Below are 13,066 nucleotides of genomic sequence, written 5' to 3'. Positions count from 1 at the left end.
ACAACAGACAAAAAACAAAAAACAAAAAAAAAAGAATCTCATGGACTTTCCTGCCTGGGCTGGCTTCAAACTATGCTCAGCTCTCAGCCTTCTGAGTGGCTAGGATTACAGGCTTGAGCCACCAGCATTTTTTGGTTTTAAACCAGCTTTCTCACCAAAATTTCTTTTTGCAACTTGTTATATGTGAATACGATGTGGCTCTATACAGGGTATTGTGTGGCTTTGCTTGGTTTTGATTTTTCTAAACATGATGTTGGACTCTGCAACTTACCCTCTCCTGATCACAAATTTCTGAACTCATCCTGTTATTGCTAAAGTTCTTCCTCCTTTTCTCTGGTGTGTAATATTCTGTGGTATGACTATGTCACACTGGAATTATCCATCCATCCATCTGTCCATCCATTTGCTTGTCCATCCATCTATCTAATAGGGAACTTTTTTTTCTGCTAAGGGCTATTTGAATATTTGTAACATTATTATGGGCCATACAAACAGATCAATACAGGCAGACAGCTACAGGCAGATGACAAGAAGCATACAAGAAGCATGTGTGTCTGTCTTGTCCTGCGCTAATAGGCAACTTGCTGGGTGATTGCAAGCATCATAGTTGGCACTTCTAGTTTATCATTAGTTGATACCTGGGAGGGATAGACAGGTACTAGAAGTTGGCTGGCTGTTCAGGGGGGACCCCAGCATAGTGTGAACCTCATTCATAAAACATGGTTAGAGTGTGACCTTCAGCTTTGAAGGTCTAGAACATGTTGTGTTGCTGGGTACCGTGACTCCTCTGGCTAATGAGGCCCAGAAGAGATGACTGTGGAAGCCCCACACCCACTCTCATTGACAGTGGAAGCCATTCCAGAAGACACTGTTTCCAGTGCAATGATGCTAAGCTAAAGTGGTCCTTAGCTGAAATCTCTTTTGCTTGGTTGGCCTGGACTTGGTACCAGAGAGAGAAGCTTGGTTGGCCTGGACTTGGTACCAGAGAGAGAAGCCCTCAAGAGGGTCGTCATCTACCAAACTGCATTACTGCACCCTCGTGTGCTCTGAGAATGATCTGTGCAGACTCTATGGGGAGAGGACACCAGATGCTTTGGAGCTTTGGGTGTTTGCTGAGTTCATGCTCTGCATCTTTTGGCCTTTTGGTGACGATTGAGTATAGCATCCCCCCTGTCCAGGAGGATGCCTAGCCAGCTTGCGATTTTCATCTTCATCCATGCTGACCTTGCTTTGGCTTTGGACAGCATAACAAGTGGGTTTTGGTTTATCACTGCGTGGTCTCAGCACTCAGGAGGCCGAGACAGGAGGATCACAAGTTTAAAGCCAGCTTGGCTACATAATTAAATTGCTGCTAAGAGCAAATATAACTGATCTTAGAGCTTCCTAGGAGACTAGACATACAAGAAAACACGTGGAGGGGTTAGATATAGACATGTAAGGAAACACATGGAGTTGTGCAGAGGGCTTGACTCAGTGGTAGAATGTGTGCTGGGCATTTATAAAGACTTTGGTTTAATCCACAGTGCACAAGCACACAGCCACAAATGAGACTGACCCACACGTCCAGAGTTTTAAAGAGAAATCAGGACCCAGGAATGCACAAGAGGCTGAGTTGTTCCTAGGGAGCTGGATTAGAAAACTGTTAAAGTTTTTTGTTTGTTTGTTTTTAACTTTGAACACTCTGACACACACACACACACACACACACACACACACACACAAAGAGAAGCTAACACAAGGACTTGATTTTCTCTGACCAGTTGTGTGACCAATTAACATTATATACCCCCTTGGTGTCATGAATTTCCTGGTAAATATCATTGGAGTTGATGACCATCGTCAGGTCAGGAGCAGGGTGTTCATCCACTGAGATGCTCAGTTACAGTCTATGATTAAAATAAGTTGAATCTGGCAGATATTAAAGACAGGGAGGAAGGAAGATCAAAGAGTCAGCTACATCAGGGGCACAGCAACGGCGAGCCAGCACTCTGGCTGGTGCTTGAGCTGAAGGCCCGTTTCCTTCTAGGGGATTTGTTGTTTGAATTTTCCAGAAGCCTCCCCGGGCGGCAGAGCAGCCTGGGAACCTAGCGTCTTGGGGGTTGGGAGGGGAGCAGGGGAGAGGACAGGGCGTTGGGCTCTGCTGCTGCACTGCTTCCCCCAGCTCTGAAGGGATAGGCAGATCCGGAGTGGTGGCAGCCAATGAGAGCGTCTGCTGATGAAGTCATACAGTTCCCTGGCTCCCTCGTTGGCGGTTCCTCAGGAACAGGGCGGGGCGGCACAGCGGGAGGCCACAGGGCCTGGACTCAGGTTCTGCTTTCTCCCACCCTGGGAGCAGGGAGCCGGGGATGCCATGACTCAGGCCCATCAGGCCCATCTCCAGCTTCAGAGAGGAAAGAAAATGCTCAGGAGGTGTGTGGGGGAGAGTCCCATCACCCTGGAGAATGGTTTATTTGTTTGGGGGTGTGGGAGGAAACGCTCATCTTGTGAAGTTGTACGGTTGGTCTGCTTTGTTTTCATCTAGTCAGACAGGCAGATTCACGAATCACTTGAACCATGTAAGGACATCAGTCAAACCTCCATGGGCTGGTCACTTCTTTCTGCTGGGTGAAACCTGTGTCACGTGGGGACCGCCCAACACTTTGCTTTGCAGCCAGGGAGACTTGCCCAGGTGGTGTGGCCAGGGGCAGTGGGACACCGGGGCCTCTCCACATCCCCAGGACACTCAGGTCATGACCTTGAGTCTCATATCAAGACTCTACCCACAGCGTAGCAGTAAAGTCAGCCTGGGCCTTGTTGCTTTTAATAACTCATTTTTATTTTCAGAATCCTGCCTAGAATTGTGTGTGGTCAGCAGGAAGAAGCTGTCCCCCACCTGGTCCAGAGAGTGACTTTTTCAGGGATGCAGTGGGAAGAAGGTTTGAGTGTCTTAGAAAGGGTGAGGCAGGCATTAGGCTGGGCTGGCTCTCTCCTATGTGTGTGTGTTGTTCCTGGAATTGAACTCAGAACCTGGTGCTGTCCCTTAGGTCTTTTGCTTGAGGCTGATGCTCCACCACTTGAGCCACAGTGCCACTTCCAGCTTTTTGCTGATTAACTAGAGGTAAATGTCTCCTGGATTTTCCTGCCTGGGCTGGCTTTGAATCACAATCCTCAGATCTCAGCCTCCTAAGTAGCTGGGATTACAGGCGTGAGCCATTCATATCCAGACCACAGATGCCTCTTGTAAGTTGTTTCTAGGAGCTGGTGCAGCCTTCGTGTTACTGCAGTCCAGAGCACCCTTGGCCCACAGGAAATCTTGTCCTACGCACTGTGTGCAGACTGAGCAACTAAGGCAGCCGGGGGAGCTGGAGCCCTGGTGGGCAGTGAGATCTTCTTTAGGGAGGCAGAGTGGACCTCTCCCAGGCTTTGCTGGGACCTAGGATCTCGATTCCCATTCCTTTGAATGTTAGAACCCCCTTCCCACTGGTGACAGTCACTTGGTGCGCCACTCTCCCTTGTGGCTGAGATTAGGTAGCCTCAGAGACAGGTATGGGAGGGTGGCAGCCACCTCTGCCTGAGACATCAGGCCATTTGTTCCGGCAAGCTTCACAGGTGGGGCAGGCAGAGTTCCTGGAGTCTGCAACCATCCCCATCCTGAGCTATGCCTAGCCTTCGTCTCCACTGCCCAGCTGCCCAGGCTGGCTCCTTACCCCCAGAGCTGTTGACCATTTTTGGTTAATTCCACTCCTGCCTGCAGTGGTCCTGAGTAGTGGGTCTGCGGCGTATACCAGACAGAGACTGAACAGAGGAAGGAGGTTCCTGTGGGAGGGCGGCCCCGGCTGGTCAAGAGGAGCGTGCCAGACAGAAGAAATAGCACAGGGCTAAGGGTGGGCTGAGGATGGACTTAGCCATCAAGGGAGAGGCCGCACAGCAGGGCTTTCCTTCACACCAAGTCTCCAGCAGCAGAGGGAAGCGAGTCACATGAACAGGTCAGTAGGGGCATCCTGCAGCCCCTGCGAGAGTCACCCGAGGGCCTGGGAACCCTGAACTGCTTGAAGATCTTCTTGCTAGGATTTCTTTCACTGCTTTCTGATCTTCATATTCTGCAGGCTGGGCTTGTTTCCTGCTATAGAAAGGGCAGTTGGGGCAGGAAAGAAAAGCAGGCAGCTCTATGGTTGGAGCAAGCCACCTCCTAGCACTTTCCTCTTCCTGCCCCCAAAGCTGTCCTTCACCTAGAGTTCTAGTTCAACTAGGGGTGAAAACCTTGTTCTACACTGCAAGACAAGGCTTAAAATGCCCCCTCCCTCAATGCCAGCACAGCCAGCTCTTACATACATCCAGGCCTCTGATGATGCAGAGCAATCCAGCAGGACCAGCCCTTGAAGCTCTGTGCTCCTTAGAAGGGGTGCAGCATCTGGGAAGGACCTGGATCCCAGGTGGGACGCTCTGAGCCCACACTGCAGGCCCAGGCACACGGGCTTTCTTGGGAGCACAGTTTGAGAAAGCAAGGGATGGTGAAGGTGGGCGATCACTTCCGGCTCAGGCCTCCTGACTGCAGGGCCAGTGACCCGAACGAAGTGTCACCTTTCCCCAGTAGGGCTGGATGACCCCCCCCCTCAAGTCAGCCTGTCTTCCAAAAAACCCCATCAGTCGGTACCTGTCTTCTCGGCTCAGAGGAGCACCTGCAGAGGTACACAAACATCTCACCCTTCAGCTACTCTTGTCACACAGCCCTATGGTTGGGAAGATTGCTGGAGCTGTTGGCCAGGAAACTGGATTGAAGGTCAAATACACATTTTAGAATACCACACTCTCACCCTCGTGTGTGTCTTTGGGTTTAGCCATTCATACATACATGAAGTGCATTTCCTTGTGATTTTGATTCCTTCTTTCTTTTTTTTTTTGGTCGGTCATGGGGCTTGAACTCTGGGCCTGGATGCTGTTCCTCAGCTCTTCAGCTCAAGGTGAGCGCTCTACCACTTGAGCCACAGCACCTCTTCCGGTTTTCTGAGTAGTTTATTGAAGATAAGAGTCTCACAGACTTTCTTACCCAGGCTGGCTTTGAACATGGATCCTCAGATCTCAGCCTCCTAAGTAGCTAGCATTACAGGCGTGAGCTACCAGCGCCCAGCTCTTTCTTTCTCTCTCTTTCTTTCTCTCTCTCTCTCTTTCCTTCCTTCTTTCCTTCCTTCCCCTCTCTCCCCCCTCTCTCTTTCTCCGTCTCTCTCTTTCTCTTTGTTGCCAATAATGGGTTTGAACTCAGAGTCTGGGTGCTATCCCTGAGCTCAAGAACCAGCTCCCTGGTTCTTCTACTTGAGCCACAGGTCCACTTCCAGCTTTTGGGTGGTTAATTGGAGATGAGTCTCTCACAGACTTTCCTGCACAGGCTGGCTCTTAACTGTGATCCTCAGATCTTAGCTAGGATTACAGACAGGCATGAGCCACTGGAACCCTGCAATTTTGATTTTCTTGATAATTGTCAGCCATTTTTCCATCACTGTGACAAAATGCCTGAGAAAAACAACTGAAGAGTGGGAAAATTTATGATGGCTCAGAGGTTGAGACATTTCTGTGGGCCCGAAGGGAGGCTGAAGCGTCATGGCGGAAGCATGTGGTGGGAGAGCTGCTCATCTCATGGCAGCCAGGAAGCAGAGAGAGGAGGAGGTTCTGGGAATAAGACAGTACCTTCAAAGGCACATCTCCAGGAATCTACTTCCTCTAATCAGTCTCCAGCTATGAAGTCATCAATGGATTATCTATTGGTGAGGTTAGCATTCTCATGAACCAGTCATCTCTTGAGAGATGACCAAGACTTCAATATATGTACCTTTTGGGGGCATACATGTCCAGACTGTAACAATAACAAATAATACTGAACAACCCTTCATGTTGGTCTTTGGAGAACTCCAACTCTCTGCCCATTTTTAAATTGAATTATCTTTTTATTATTGAGTTATGAGTTCTTTATTTATTCTAGATACAATTCCCTTATCAGATATATGATGTGCAAATGTTTTCCATTACCTTTCCATTTTCTTGATGGTATCTTTTGAAGTATAAACATTAGATTTTTTTAATTTTTTGAGATAGTGTGTCACTATGTAGTCCAAGCTGGCTTTAAACTCAAGATCCTCCTATCTCAACCTCCTGAGCCTGGGATTACAAGTAAGCACTAACATACCTGGCAGTGCAGTTTCAATAACATTCGATTATCTAATGTTTTCTTTTGTTACCTAGACTTTCAGTGTTATAGTTAAGACATGATTCAGAGGCCTAATCCAAGATCATGAAAATGGATGCTTATATCCTCCAAGAATTCTTTGGTTTTGGTTTCTATGATTAGGTTTATGATCTATTTTGAATTATTTTTTATATGTTGTGAAGAACATAAATTCTCTTTTTTTTCTTTCAGCACTGAGGATTGAACCTAGGACCTGTTGACCCATGCCTCCAGTCCCTTTGTCATATTTTATTTTTGAGATAGGGTCTCTACTAATTTGAACTTACGATTTTTCTTCTTCTACCTCCCAAGTAGATGGTATTGTAGGAGTGCACCACCACACTTGGGTCCCTCAGTATCTGTAATCTATTCATAGCAACTATAATTTTAGAAAACTTGAATATATAGACATACTCTATAGACTTTACAGTTCTCTATGAAGAATGCTTTATAGTGAATTACCTTTATATAGAGTACTTTATAAGGAATACTTTATAAAGAATTTGTATTTTATGAAGAATACTTTATAAAAAATTACCTATTACCCATGGGACGTTTCAGTCTTCTGTAATTTGAGGACCTGGTAGAGAGAAAATGACCAACATATTATCACTTCATCCCTCTTTTACAGATAAGGGAACGAGAGGCTCAAAAAGACATGGCTGGAACCCAACATCAAGTGGTACTATCTAACATGCTGAGGAAGTAGGGTTTGTTTGTTTGTTTGTTTGTTTTGGGTCCAGTTGTGGGGCCTGAACTCTGGGCCTGGGTGCTGTCCCTCAGCTCTTCAGCTCAAGGCTAGCGCTCTACCTCTTGAGCCACAGCGTCACTTCTGGCTTTTTTCTTTTTTTGTTTCTGTGGTGCTGAGGAATCGAACCCAGGGCCTCATGCATGCAAGGCAAGCACTCTACCACTGAGCCACCTCCCAGCCCCCAGAAGTAGGTTTTTTGAGGCTTCTCACTGGCTGGTCTAGCCATTGTCTTGGTTGTTCCTTAGCCACTAACAGTTGTGCTAGCTATCCAATGGAAGGACCCAAAGTGCTTTACCCTGTTTCTTCTCTTTTTTTTTTTTGGTCCAGTCGTGGGACCTGAACTCTGGGCCTGGGCGCTGTCCCTCAGCTCTTCAGCTCAAGGCTAGTGCTCTACCACTTGAGCCACAGTGCCACTTCCGGCTTTTTTCTTTTTGCTTATGTGGTGCTGAGGAATTGAACCCAGGGTCTCAGGCATGCAAGGCAAGCGCTCTGCCACTGAGCCACCTTCCCAGCCCTTACCCTGTTTCTGAGTTCCAGATGCCAGTACCAGCTGTGGCCTCCAACTATCACAGGGAACAGCTTGAAAAGCAATGGCTGAAGGTGTTGTTCAGTCATATCACATGATAGAATAATAAAATGATAGCATTTACTAGAAACGATCATGGATGCTTGACATCCATTATTATCTTCCAAATAGTACATTCTTGAGCACGTGGTACTATATCCTTTGCAAACCAACATTCTACAAAGTAGACAGACAGTGGGGGCATCTCAAGCCAGAGCTGTCCCTCTGTGGCTGGGTGAGTAGTCAGAGGTTAGCCCACACTTCTGTGAGGCAGCTGGTGGTACTGCCTGGTTTACCCTGGGGATTACTTCCTCTCTGTCTTATAAATAGCCAAACACACGTCTGGGTTAGCTGTTAATCTGCAGGGCTGTCTCTGGAGATTTCAGAATTGTGTCTACCTTAGAGCTGATACACACTCAGCAGAAGTGACCATGGTTAAAGAGACAAGTAGGAAGGTGTCAGTCTGATTTTTAAGTCTGTAGCAATTAGAGAGTCCTGACAACACAATCCTGGGTGCTACCCCAGGCTCACGTCCTCAGGGTCACAGGCCTGGGTCTGAGGAAGAGTCACGGGTGGTAATCAGTAATTCTTTGTAGCAAACGTCAACTTCTTCCATTGGGCCAGGAGATTTCTGGCCCCAGTGAGAGGGAGAATGGGCCAGGTGTCCAGGGCAAGGGCTCCGAGTTTGGAAGGCATGTCTAAACGACAAAAGGAAATTTAGAGTGCAAAATGGACCATGGCTGAAAGTGATGTTTCTCTTTCAGCAAATAAAATAAATTCCTATTCTTTTTCACTCATACAGTTTACAAAGCTTTAGAAAACATGTCCTGCATCACAAACTTCATGCAAAGCATAAATGAAGGTGTACACTGGGCCAATGGAGGGAGCCCAAGTTGGGCTGGAGAGCCAACATAGCTTACTCTCAGCCACCTACTGTCCTCAGCTAGTAGGCTGGGATCAGGGCATTTCACCCCCCAGTCTTCCGTGTGGCTGGCTGAGCTCAAGATGGCAAGTCTTAGGCAAAGCTCTGCGCTGAGGGCCGGATCCTAGGCAGAACCAATGCAGAAGCAGGTGGAGGCAGGGGAGATGAGGCAGTCCTGTCCTCCGCTCCCCAGAGCCATCTCTGTGCCAAAGCCACTTGGGTGTGATACAAAGCCTGGGACTCCAGCGGAGAGGAACCTAGTCTTCTCCAAAGGCTATGGGGTACTAAGAAGAGAAAAAAAAGAACAAGAGAGGAAGGAAAGACAGAGGGGAGGAGGGGAATCTGTCTCTCACACACATAGTGTGGAGCACACATAGTGGGGAGACAAGTGGGAGGGTCCGCGGTGGGTGTAGACAGGGATGAGGGAGTGCCATTTCTTATGGTTTCTATAAGGAATTACACAAACATAGTGGCTTAAAGCAACACAAAGTTAAGTGAATCTATTTAAAGATAGAGTTGCTGAGATCTAATTTATTTACCACATCATTCACTTAAAATGTGGTCGTGGGGCCTGAACTCCTGGCCTGGGCGCTGTCCCTCAGCTCTTCAGCTCAAGGCTAGCACTCTACCACTTGAGTCACAGGGCCACTTCCAGCTTTTTTCTTTTTGCTTATGTGGTGCTGAGGAATCAAACCCAGGGCCTCATGCATGCAAGGCAAGTGCTCTACCACTGAGCCACCTTCCCAGCCCCAATGGATTTTTTAGCATAGATTACATAGATGATGTACATTATGACGAGTCATTTTATCACCTATACCAGTTAGCTATCATCCCCATGTGCCAAACCCCCAGTCCTAAGCAACCACAAGTTTGGTTTCTGCCCAGGGCTGGGGACCATGGTGAGCTTCCCCTGAGTGACACCCTGTAGGAGATGAGAGGTTTTGTGTGTGTGTGTGTGTGTGTGTGTGTGTGTGTGTGTGTGTGTGTGTGTGTAAGAGAGAGAGAGTCAGGATGACAGCAATGACAACACAATAGCCTCAAGTCCTCTGGGCTTGTCCTCTGCAGCACGTGTCAAATCTGCCCTGAAGCTATGTTGGGCCTCAGTGTTCTCAATGCACCATGAACTCTGCCTCAGGTCAGAAGAGACCCACAGACATGACTTCTCCTTGGAGGCAGCCTTGGCTCTGGCTGCACCATTCTGGAGTAGAGCTTCTGACATATGAGCTGGAGGTCAGAGTTTAAGATCAGTCTCTCTGGTCTATGTCAAGGTGCCAGAAGGACTGGCTCCACTTGGCAGGTGTTGGGAGAATATCTCTCTTTGTCCTTTCTAGTGATGCCTCTTGTCTTTAGGCCTGGTCTGCAATAGACCATTAACACAGACCCTGAATCTGGCCTTATCCTATCAACTGCTGCTGCCTCCTAGATCAACTCAGGTAACTTATTCCTTATGAGGACTGAGAGAAGCTGGTTTTGAGAGGTGGTGATGTTAGAGGACAGAGCTAACCTGAGGGATGATGGGGAGGAGCAAGCCAAGGAGACTGCAGAGCTAGCTACTGGGAACACAGAACTGAAGAACCAGGTATTTCTTCCCCCTTTACCCAGTGTGCTCAGGGCTTTTTCCTTCCCAACCCCAGGGCTTCGTAAAAGGGACAGCTGAAGGGTGAGATGTGAATGCACCTTTAAAGGTGTTGCTCTGAGCAGAGAAGACAAGGGGAGCTCAGAAACTCGCTCTTCAGCTAGCCACACAATGTGAGTTCAAATGCAAGTTATTTCAAGGCTTCTCACCTGTAGTTACACTACTGACATGGACCACTATACCTAAATACTGCTATTAGTTCCCCAAACAACACACACTCGACCTCCCTAAAGAAAAATCCCAGCAGAACCAAGTCAGAGATCAGGAGTGTGTGCACGGACAGGTTTATTCTTTTCTTACAGCTCGAACAAATACAGAGAGAAGTTAGTAAAAAGTAAGCCTTTCCTACCTTAGTAAAAAAAATGAAACCTATCCATTAAGCATCCTGGCCAAATTCTCCAAAGAAGAAACCATCACAGTTCTACACAAGTCATTTTTGGATTCCTGTGTTTTAAAGATCTCACTGAGAGATGCCAGCACAAGGAGAAAATTAGTTTCAAGACCACAGCTGGGGAAAAGTACATACCTTGAATAATGGTCAAAGATAAGCAACTATGGATCCCTGACAATTCTCCACAAATAAGAGTATAAAAGAGTATATAAATTCTTAGTTCCAGCCGGGTGCCGGTGGCTCACACCTGTAATCCTAGCTACTCAGGAGGCTGAGATCTGAGGATCGCGGTTCAAAGCCAGCCCGGGCAGGAAAGTCATGAAACTCTTATCTCCAATAAACCACCAGAAAACCGGAAGTGGTGCTGTAGCTCAAGTGGTAGAGCGCTGCCTTGAGCTGAAGAGCTGAGGGACAGCGCTCAGGCCCAGAGTTCAAGCCCCATGACCAAAAAAAAAAAAAAAAAAAAAAAAATTCTTAGTTCCAGTTAGATTACTTTTAATCAAGTAGTACCAATTATCATTGAAAATAAAGCATTCAAAAGACATAAAAATAACTGCATATCTAAAGCAACAAAAGCACACTTAGCCCTCCTTAGTCATTCCCTAAGAAGAGGGAAAGTTTGTTATAAATTGATACTTAAAAGATTCTAGCCCAGCTAGAATGAATCAATTAAAAAAATCTCATTAGATGTATAAATATGGAATTCAAGAAAGCAGATAAAGAAAAGCTCTATTTACCAAATGCAAGAGGTATCTCAAGCAAAAAGTCACTCCTTTTGGGGAAATTAATATTAATAAAATACTCAAAGATGGCATGAAAATGAAGATACAAAATAACACTGACCCCTTTTGCATTAGATGAATGTCTTATATTCTTCTAAAGAGAGAAAAATAATAGCCATGCAAACAAAATATGAATTACATGCCAATTACATGGCTTTGTCAAATATGTGCTCAAAAAGTTACCCATAGACTTTACAGAATCAGGATTCATAATTGTGTTTTTGTTTCTTTTTAAAAGAAGTATGTGTGGAAGGGGAGTGAGGAGAGTGATCAATAGATTCACAGGTAAAGAACTTCACTATGCACCCAGGCCCAGAGTTCAAGCCCCATGACCGACAAAAAAAACCCAAAACAAAACACTTCACTATGCTGAGTTGAGAAGGGTAAAGACCAATAAAAGACAGAGGCAAGCTGGTGGCTGGTGCCCACACCTGTAATCCTAGCTACTCAGGAGGCTGAAATTTGAGGATCACAGTTCAAAGCCAGCCCAGGCAGGAAAACCTGTGAAACTCTTATCTCCAGTTAACCATCAGAAAACCAGAAGTGGCACTGTGGCTCACAGTAATAGAGTACTAGCTTTGAGCAAAAGAACTCAAGGACAGAGTCCAGGCTCTGAGTTCAAGCCCCATGACTGACAAAAAAAAAAATTTTTGCCAGTGGGGAGGACCTGCCTTTGCAAGCATACCTCTCAGATTTGGGAAAGGAAGACTTAGCTCCTGTTTATCAGGCCTCAAATAGTCAAAAACAAAAGGCTAAAAAGACCACCTTGGCACCAGCCTGGTGCAATGGGTAGCAAAACTTTCCTTTGACAGCTGCTCATTGCCATAGCTGATAGCAGATGTTCTTTTAGAAAGGCCATTTTATTTAAGTACATCTCTCGCTGACAGTCCATGGTGGACTGCCGGGAGGACTGCTGCTGAGGTTTAGGGCTCCTGGCTGGCTCCTTTCCATGCAGTTTGGTTAACATGGTGCCTGCAGCACAGCCAGATCTAGCACAGCTTCCCTAGGATAGGACAAAGAAGCCACTCTGTGTGTGCGCGCATGCGCTTGCACATAAAATGAAAAGACCCAAAGAAAAGATACGATCAAAGTGACTTACTTGTTGATATTAATTTGGGGCCCAAACCAGAACAAAGGGTGGATGCAATTAACGTCAATGGTAGAGGATGACTCAAATCTGACCTGCTAAAGGACAATGGACATACTGTTTTGATCTTACCAGGCAGCTGGCATACACCAGAGCCCCCAGGACTCTCCAAATTATAAGTATCCCTGAACTATGCTCCCTGGAAGGAAATAATGATTCACAGCATTTTGATGCTTTGTTCTGCTCTGGGAAGGGACCTGGCTCTCTGTGCTCTTTATTCAAGGGCATGAACCAACCTTGAATTCTTCCTCTGGGATCCTAGAAGTTATACCCACGGTGCTCAGGTCCTGGTTCTGCTTCTCAGGCACTGGTCTGCAATGATTCTGCTGCTGCAGTGTTGAAGAACTTACTTGAAGTAAGTGATGGTAACCAATCTAGTTGCCACAGAAAGATGAACATACAGTTGAGATTGCCGACTACCTAACCGACACCCACCCCATTTCCTTGCCACCACGAATACCCAGTGGAGAAAGCAAGCTAAGCAATGGGGAAAGCCATGAGAAAAGCCCAGAACATACTAGGATAACTAGGCCTTTTGAGTAAGGATGGTATTAAAATTGAAAATGCTTTCATCTTGTAAAATAACATGGTTAGTTTCAAGTTTTAGGAAAATCTGGAACAAAAAGTACACATCAGAGCTTGGCACTGGTGATTCACGCCCGTAATCCTAGTTACT

This window comes from Dipodomys spectabilis, unplaced genomic scaffold (assembly GCF_019054845.1).
Source record: "Dipodomys spectabilis isolate Male_0828 unplaced genomic scaffold, ASM1905484v1 ptg000157l, whole genome shotgun sequence".
NCBI lineage: Eukaryota > Metazoa > Chordata > Mammalia > Rodentia > Heteromyidae > Dipodomys > Dipodomys spectabilis.
This window is presented reverse-complemented; position numbering follows the sequence as displayed.